Raw genomic sequence first — 9,104 nt, 5'->3', positions numbered from 1 at the left:
ATTTAAGTTTTTTTGGGAAGAAGAATGTGTGACGTTATTTGCAAATGGAAAAGTGGAAGGGCGTCGATCTTATGGTGTTGTGAGATGACATTGAGGGAAACGAAAGAGAGACGTTGGTTGCTTGAAGGAGGTGTCGCAAGGAAGAAGAACGTGTTGGGTGGTTGAAGGAGGTGTCGCGAGGAAGAAGAATATGTTGAGTGGACGACATGTTATGGCGGTGAGGTTGGAGGAAAACGTGTTTTCAATGAGAAACAGAGGAACAACTAGCTATGGTGAGATGATGATGAACAAAGAAGAAAAACTCACATCAAAAAAGGAAAGAAACAACCTTTTTCTCAAATTCTCTATTTTTTGCCTTTTTTCTTTAAAAAGAAGAAGTCTCCTATCTACTTCACTCTTTTTGAGCTTTCAAAGAAAGCCCAATAATCAAGCATGTACTTCCTTCTTTCAAGTTCTATTGGCTGCTGAATTGAACTTTAGAAATTGAGAAATAGAAGACCAAATAGTGAGCGTCGCGCGTAATATCATTGTGGTGTCCTCCAATTGCATCAGTCAAGCTACAATATATATGGTGATAATATGGTTTATTATTTTTACAATTTCCAAACATACTCTTTATATGATTATAGAGCTTAAAATGAGTTCACTTAATTAAAACAAAATAAATTTAAACAAACTTAAATAAATGAAATAGAATCGAAACGAAACCATAGAAAAATCTATTTATTTTTTCTAAACATTTTGATAGAAAAATAAAAATTAAAAAACTCGAAATGAATACAAAACGGATGCAAAAATGCTCGAAAAATTAAAATGATTGCGCCACAATGATCAGCGTGAAATAAACTTCTTAGAAAGATACAAGTTTTGATCAAATTTTGAAGTGAAAAATGTCCGGTTGAAAAGGCTCAAGCAGATCAAAATGTGACCAAAAAAGTAGTCAAAAAAAATAAAATGAGCACACTAGGTTAAACTACGCAAACCGTAGATTAATAAAATTGACGTTTGTAAGCTCGATTTTGAAATTTTCCGCCCGCTAATTTGGTACATATTTGAAAATTGATTCAACCGATCTGTCTGTAGATCCGAAAGTTTATTTTGACTGACATTTTAGGTATTATGCGGCATGGGATGCCTGATATGATATGCAGAGATGCAAAAATTATTATGTATGTATCGATTCGGCGATTCAAGATTAAAATTAGGGTGTGACAGGGTTCAAAGAAGTCACTGTGATCTCTTGGAATATATGGGGAGCCTTTTATAATAAGGCTAAAAGACACATGATGAATGTGATTAGAAAATACTCTCTAACATTATTAATCATTATGGAAACACACATTGGTTTTCATAAGACCAAATCCTTTTGGGATAAAGCTGAAGATGTGAGTGTTCATTATGTGGATGCACATGGTCAATCTAGGGGAATTTAGGTGTTAAAGCATAATGGTAGTAACATTTTAATTGTCGCACATGATGTCTTTATGGATAATATCAAGCTATCATTGGGAACTTACTCTTGGTATGTTATTGGAATTTATGCTAGTCCGTTGTACACTTCTTATCTTGACTTATGGCTCCACCTCATTGATCGGAGGAGCGTTGTTGATGGTCCTTGTATGCTAATTGGAGATTTTAACGACATCATTTATCCGAGTGAACACAAAGGAGGTAATTTTAATCATTTTAGGGAAGATGCTTTGTTGAATGTCATTGACAAATGTAATTTAGTTGAAGTAGACATTATTTGGATGTAAATTCATGTGGAATGGGCCTTGTATTGGTAATTGATTAGTCTATCGCAAGATGGGCATGACACTAGTTAACTTTGCCTGGCGCATGGCCTTCCTTGATGCATATGTTGAGGTGTTGTATAAATTTCATTATGATTAAAACTCCATTATCCTTAGGTGTGACCTTCCACTCCAAGACCATATGCTGCATCCTTTTAGGTTTGAGGCAACTTAGATCACTCACCCGGAATACTCCAATATAGTCTAGAATGCTTGAGGGAATCCCCATATGGCATTGTAACTTGTCTCTAAAACATGCAGAATGGTTTTAGCCTTAATAAGGAAACTTTTGGCAATATCAACAAACAGAAGCACAACATTGAGAAGATACTCAAGGATATCCAATGCTCTTTGGAGAGAATAGATTCAACAAAACTCGTTTATCTCTAATCGGAGTATGATGCGATTCTTGCGCAAAAAAAGATTCATTGGTATCAAAAATCCATACATGATTGGATTAAATTGGGAGATCGTAACACCACATTTTTTATACCAAGATGGTAATCAGGCAAAAGAGAAATAAAGTCCATGGCTTTCTTCTTCCCAATGGTGTTTGGTGTAACAACCCAATTTTAGTATTTAATTATTATATTATTATTACTATATTTTATTTATTTATTTGGAGAGGTAATTAATTAATTGGTTGTTAGGTAGCATAATAATTGAGTATATTAATTAATTTGGTGTGTTAATTAATTATTTAGTTGATATGAGATATAATTGAATAATTAATTATATTAATTAGCTTGGTGGCTTTATTGTGTTAGTTTAATTTATTTGAATTAAATAGAGATATTTAAATATTAGGTCGTATTGGGCCTATTAATTAAACTAGAAGTATCACTCTTTAAGCCCAAATATGATACTAGTATATAAGAGGTGAGGAGAGTGAGAATTAGGATTCACTTGATCAATTGACAACAATAGAGAAAGAGAAGAGGAAAAGTAACGAGAAGAGGGGAAGAACAAGAGAGGAGCTAGGGTTTCCAAAAAATTGAAGAGGTAAGGGGGGAATCCTTATTATTATGGGTTAGTATGATTGGGTCAATGGGTAGATGTACGTTTAGGTTAAAATCCCTAATTATGTATGGTTGTTTGGAATTGTTCGGTTTTGATGAGTATGCTTGATTGTGGTGATTGATTGTGTTAAAACTGCAAATTAACGTTATATAATAAGAGTATTGTATGAGTTATAATTTTCTGAATGTTTGGCTTTTTACGGAATTGAAATCGGAGGTCCGAAGGTCCTCCAACAATGAAAAACGCAGGAAATTCTGCATTCTGTTTTTCTGTTAACGCATGAATAGCATTCTGTTTTGCGTTAACCGGTTAACCAAATGCGTTAACCGGTTAACACTGTTGAAAATTTGTTAGAAAATTGTATTCTGTCTTGCGTTAACCGGTTAACACCGTTGAAAATTTCCAAGAAGTGCATTCTGTTATGCGTTAACTGATTAACCATATGCGTTAACACTGTTTGAAAAGTGAAAATTTGATATTTTAAATGCTGTATTCGTTTTGGAATGAAATCTATGTGTGCGCATTTGATAACTAGCCTATATTTGTGAATGATATATTGTTATGAATGTGTATATGTACTATTGGTGGATAATTCATAAAGTTGAATTATGGTTATATGTAGAATTATTAAGATGGTAAAGATGATCTTAATTGTATATTATGTGAACGGTGTATTTGTTATGAATGTGTATATGTACCATTGGTGGATAATTCATAGAGTTGAATTATGGTGATATGTGGAATGTTAAGATGGTAGAGATGATCTTAATTGCATATGTATTGGTATTTGTACATTCATTCATGGCATGGTCGGCTTCATAGTGGAAGCGGTGAAACTGTGGGTTCACATGGTATTAGACGTTGATCCTTGAATGGAAATAGGCGTAGCAGATGTTGATCCTTAATTGGAAATAGACGTAGTGGCTTGGATTCTAGATATTGAATCGGAAAGCGGTGGAACGTTGGGTCCATATAGACGTTGATCCTTAATTGGAAATAGGCGTAGCAGACGTTGATCCTTAATTGGAAATAGGCGTGGTAGCTTTGATCTTGTCCGGATCGGAAGCGTGGCTTGGATTCTAGATATTGAATCGGAAAGCGGTGAAACGTTGGGTTCACATTGAGGTACCGCATGCATAGAGTCACATGTCTTGCATTGAGTCACATTAGAGTTATGTGATCATTGAGTGTATGCATTATTGTGATTGTGATGTGTGTATGAGATATGGTGATGGAATTTGATGATGTTTGGATACATAACTTGACAACATATGTGATTATGTGATAGTTGTAGTTATGTGTATATTTGAGAATATAATATTGGATTTTAATATTGTACTCCTTGAGTTTGATGGATGTTTGAAACATGTGAAATAGATGTTGGTGAATATTATTTACATGGTTATATGAAGTGTGATGAATTCCTTTAATTGTTGATTTAATCATTGTGCTTGATTATACTTCTTCATAATGATTTGAATTCTCACCCTTTCTGTTTGAATGTTACCTTTACATGGGTATCGCGCAGATACTCAGGAGTAGTAGCGCTGAAGTAAGTGGACGGTAGCTCGCTCGAGATTAGCTGGAGAGTTCCCATATTTTAGTTTGAAGACTAGGTAATGATTCAATGCTCTGGTCATGTAACACTGGGTAGATTAGTAGTACTGAACTTGTATCCTATTTGGATAAGTATTATGTTATTACTTGCGAACATGCTTATTTGCAATTGCTGTTGAGAGGCCATAGTGCCAAATATTCTGATTATGGTTTCCGTTTATTTTGAAGAGATTATTGAGAGATGATCATGGTATGGGACATGGATCATTTGATGAAATGCATGAGTATTCATTATTTTCCGCTGCGAACGCATATTCTTGAATATTCATGATAAGTGAAATGTGTTATTTGAAATGACCAAGTGTATTGCGTATTGATGATGAACGATGTTGGTTTTTGAAAGCTTTTAGTTTTTGAAAACGTCGATGTGACACACTTTTGTTTATATGCGTGCTTATTTATTCTGATTATATGTTAAGTATTTTGGGGTAGAAAAAGGGGTGTTACATAAGTGGTATCAGAGCATGGTCGACCAGTTGGTCAATGGTCGTTAAGGTTCCATCCCGTTGTATTTGATTTGTGTATCTGACACGATCGATACTGTTTGTTTGATTGTTCGGACTGATCAGGATGATGGGTCCAGGCAGGAATGATGATGCCATTGCTGAGGCGCTGAGGATGTTGGCTGAATCCATGGGTCAGATCCCTCAAGCGAATGCTGGTAACCGAAATGGAGATGGTGATGAGTTTCGTGCCTTGGGGAGATTCCAGCGGAACAATCCTCCTGTCTTTGAGGGTGGGCATGAACCTGATAAAGCTCAAGCTTGGCTGAAGGCAATTGAGAAGATCTTCAGAGTCATGAACTGTACTGATGCTCAGAAAGTGCAGTTTGGTACTCATATGCTTGAGAAGGAAGCTGAAGATTGGTGGAATAACACTCTTCAGAGATTTGAAGAAGACAACATTGAGGTTACTTGGGCTCTTTTCCGTGATGTCTTCTTGGAGAACTATTTTCCAGAAGATTGTCGTGGGAAGAAAGAGGTGGAGTTTCTTGAATTGAAGCAAGGAAATGGTACTGTTGCTGAATATGCTGCTAGATTTCAGGAGCTTATCAAGTATTGTCCTCATTACAATACTGCTAATGCTGAGAGATCTAAATGTTTGAAGTTCGTGAATGGCTTGAGACATGATATCAAGAAGGCCATTGGTTACCAACAGATTACTCGTTTTACGGAGTTGGTTAACAAGAGTCGGATTTATGATGAAGATAGTAGGGAGAGTGCTTCTTTCTACAAGAGTTTGAAGGGGAAAAACCAGAATCGTGGGAAACCGTATGATGACAAGAGGAGACAAGTTGGTTTTGGCAAGAAGCCAAGTGCGGGAGGATCTTCTACTCCACTTAAGTGTTTCAACTGTGGCGTTGAAGGTCATCGTGCTGTTGATTGTAGTAAGGATCCTGCGACGTGTTTCAAGTGTGGCAAGAGTGGTCACAAAGCCAACAATTGTGGAGTTGGTTCGAGTGTGACTTGTTACAATTATGGTGAGAAAGGTCACATTAGTACCCAATGTGATAAGCCGAAGAAGGAGTAAGCGAAGGGAAAGGTGTTTGCATTGTCTGGTGCGGAGGCCACTACCGATGATAGGCTAATCCAAGGTACGTGCTTTATTAATGGTACACCTTTGACTGCCATTATTGATATCGGTGCAACACATTCTTTCATTTCTTTGGATTGTGCTAAGAGATTGAATCTTATATTATCTGATATGCGTAGAAGTATGGTTATTGATACACCTGCTATGGGTTCTGTTTCTACTTCCTATGTGTGTCTGAAGTGTCCGATGAGTATCTTTGGTAGGGATTTTGGAATTGATTTAGTTTGTCTTCCTTTAGAGAAACTTGATGTGATTTTGGGTATGAATTGGTTAGAATTTAATCGGGTGCATATCAACTGTTTCGAGAAGACGGTTATCTTTCCTGAGGTTGGTGCTAAGGAAGATTGGTTTGTGTCTGCTAAGCAAGTTGATGAATCGGTGCAAGGTGGTGCCAAGTTGTTTATGTTGTTGGCAAATTTGGATATTCGTGAGAAGAGGACGATTGAAGAATTGCCAATAGTCTGTGAGTTTGCGGAGGTATTTCCGGAAGATATAAGTGATTTACCGCCGGAACGTGAGGTTGAGTTTTCGATTGATTTAGTTCCTGGAACTAGTCCTGTATCGATGGCTCCCTATAGGATGTCTGCTTCCGAGTTGAAGGAGTTGAAGAGTCAACTTGAAGACTTGCTCGAGAAGAAGTTTATTCGTCCTAGTGTGTCGCCATGGGGTGCACCTGTTCTGTTGGTCAAGAAGAAAGAAGGTTCTATGAGATTATGTGTTGACTATAGACAACTGAATAAAGTGACGATTAAGAACAAATATCCACTTCCGAGGATTGACGATCTGATGGATCAGTTAGTTGGAGCTTGTGTGTTTAGCAAGATTGATTTGAGGTCTGGGTATCATAATATCCGTGTAAAGGCTGAGGATATTCAAAAGACTGCTTTTCGGACAAGGTACGGTCACTACGAGTACTCCGTGATGCCTTTTGGTGTGACTAATGCACCTGGTGTATTTATGGAGTATATGAATAGAATTTTTCATGATTATCTGGATAAGTTTTTTGTTGTGTTCATCGATGATATATTGATTTATTCCAAGAGTAAAGAGGATCATGCCGAGCATTTGAAGGTTGTGTTATCGGTGTTGAAAGAGAGGAAGTTGTTTGCTAAACTCTCCAAATGTGAGTTTTGGTTGAGTGAAGTAAGTTTTCTTGGACATGTGATTTCGAGTGGTGGTATTTCTATGGATCCTACGAAGATTGAAGCTGTATCTTAATGGGAAGCTCCTAAGTCTGTTGCTGAGATTCAAAGTTTCCTTGGTTTGGCTGGTTATTATAGGAAGTTCATTGAAGGATTTTCTAGGTTGTCGTTACCATTGACGTAATTGACTAGGAAAGGTAAAGCTTTCATTTGGACTTCGCAGTGTGAAGCGAATTTTCAAGAGCTTAAGAGAAGATTGACTACGGCTCCTATTCTGATTTTACCGGATCCGTTAGAAACTTTCGTTGTGTATTGTGATGCTCTTTGTTGGGTTTGGGAGGCGTTTTGATGCAAAAAGGGCAAGTGGTAGCTTACGCGTCAAGGCAACTTAAAGTTCATGAGAGGAATTATCCGACGCATGATTTAGAGTTGGCTGCCATTGTGTTTGTGTTGAAGCTTTGGAGACATTACTTGTTTGGATCGCGATTTGAGGTGTTTAGTGATCACAAGAGTTTAAATTACTTGTTCGATTAGAAAGAATTGAACATGAGGCAAAGGAGATGGTTGGAATTCTTGAAAGATTATGATTTTGGTTTGAATTATCATCCTGGAAAGGCGAATGTTGTAGCCGATGCATTGAGTAGGAAGTCATTGCACATGTCTATGTTGATGATTCGAGAGTTTGAATTGTTTGAGCAATTTAGAGATTTGAGTTTGGCTTGTGAAGCGACGTCTTTGTGTGTTAAGCTTGGTATGTTGAAGCTTACGTGTGGCATTCTTGACGAGATTAGAGAAGGTCAGAAGTCGGATTTGAAATTAGTCGATGTTATGACATTGATTAATCAAGGCAAAGGTGGTGACTTTCGGATTGATGAGAATAGTATCATGAGGTGTCGTGATCGAGTTTGTGTTCCGGATGTTGCGGATTTGAGAAAGAGGATTCTTGAGGAAGGGCATAGAAGTGGTCTGAGTATTCATCCTGGTGCTACTAAAATGTATCAAGACTTGAGAAAGATGTTTTTGTGGCAAGGTATGAAGAAGGATGTAGCGGAATTTGTGTATTCATGTTTGACTTGTCAAAAGTCATAGATTGAACATCAAAAGCCGTCTGGTTTGATGCAACCGTTATCTATTCCTGAGTGGAAGTGGGATAGTATCTCTATGGGTTTTGTTTCGGGTTTGCCGAGAACATCGAGTAATTGTGAGGCGATTTGGGTCGTTGTGGATAGGTTGACGAAATATGCTCATTTTATTCCGATGAGGATGGATTATTCGATGGAGAGACTTGCTAAGTTGTACATCGAAAGGATTGTGTGTTTGCATGGTATTCCGTCGAGCATTGTTTCGGATAGAGATCCGAGGTTCACTTCGAGATTTTGGGTAGGTTTGCAAAGTGCTTTGGGTACGAAGTTGCGTTTGAGTTCGGCATATCATCCGCAAACTGATGGTCAAACGGAGAGGACTATTCAGTCACTTGAAGATCTTTTGAGGTCTTGTGTTTTGGAACAAGGAGGAAATTGGGATAGTTTCTTGCCTTTGATCGAGTTTACGTATAACAACAGTTTCCATTCGAGTATTGGAATGGCACCTTTTGAGGCTCTTTATGGTAGAAGGTGTAGAACTCCTTTGTGTTGGTATGAATCGGGAGAGAGTGCTGTGGTTAGACCCGAGTTGATTCAAGAGACTACGGATAAGATTAAGATGATTTAAGAGAAGATGAAGGCTTCTCAGAGTCGTCAAAAGAGTTATCATGATAAGAGGAGGAAGGCTCTTGAGTTTGAGAAAGATGAGCATGTGTTTCTTCGAGTTACGCCAATAACGGGTGTTGGTAGAGCTTTGAAGTCGCGTAAGTTGACGCCGCGATTCATTGGTCCTTATCAGATTTCCGAGAAGGTAGGTGAAGTGGCATATCGGATTGCATTACCACCATCACTTTTTA

This window comes from Lathyrus oleraceus, chromosome 7 (genome assembly GCF_024323335.1).
Source record: "Lathyrus oleraceus cultivar Zhongwan6 chromosome 7, CAAS_Psat_ZW6_1.0, whole genome shotgun sequence".
Lineage (NCBI taxonomy): Eukaryota > Viridiplantae > Streptophyta > Magnoliopsida > Fabales > Fabaceae > Lathyrus > Lathyrus oleraceus.
The sequence above is the reverse complement of the archived record's forward strand: the minus strand, read 5'-3'. Positions refer to the sequence as shown.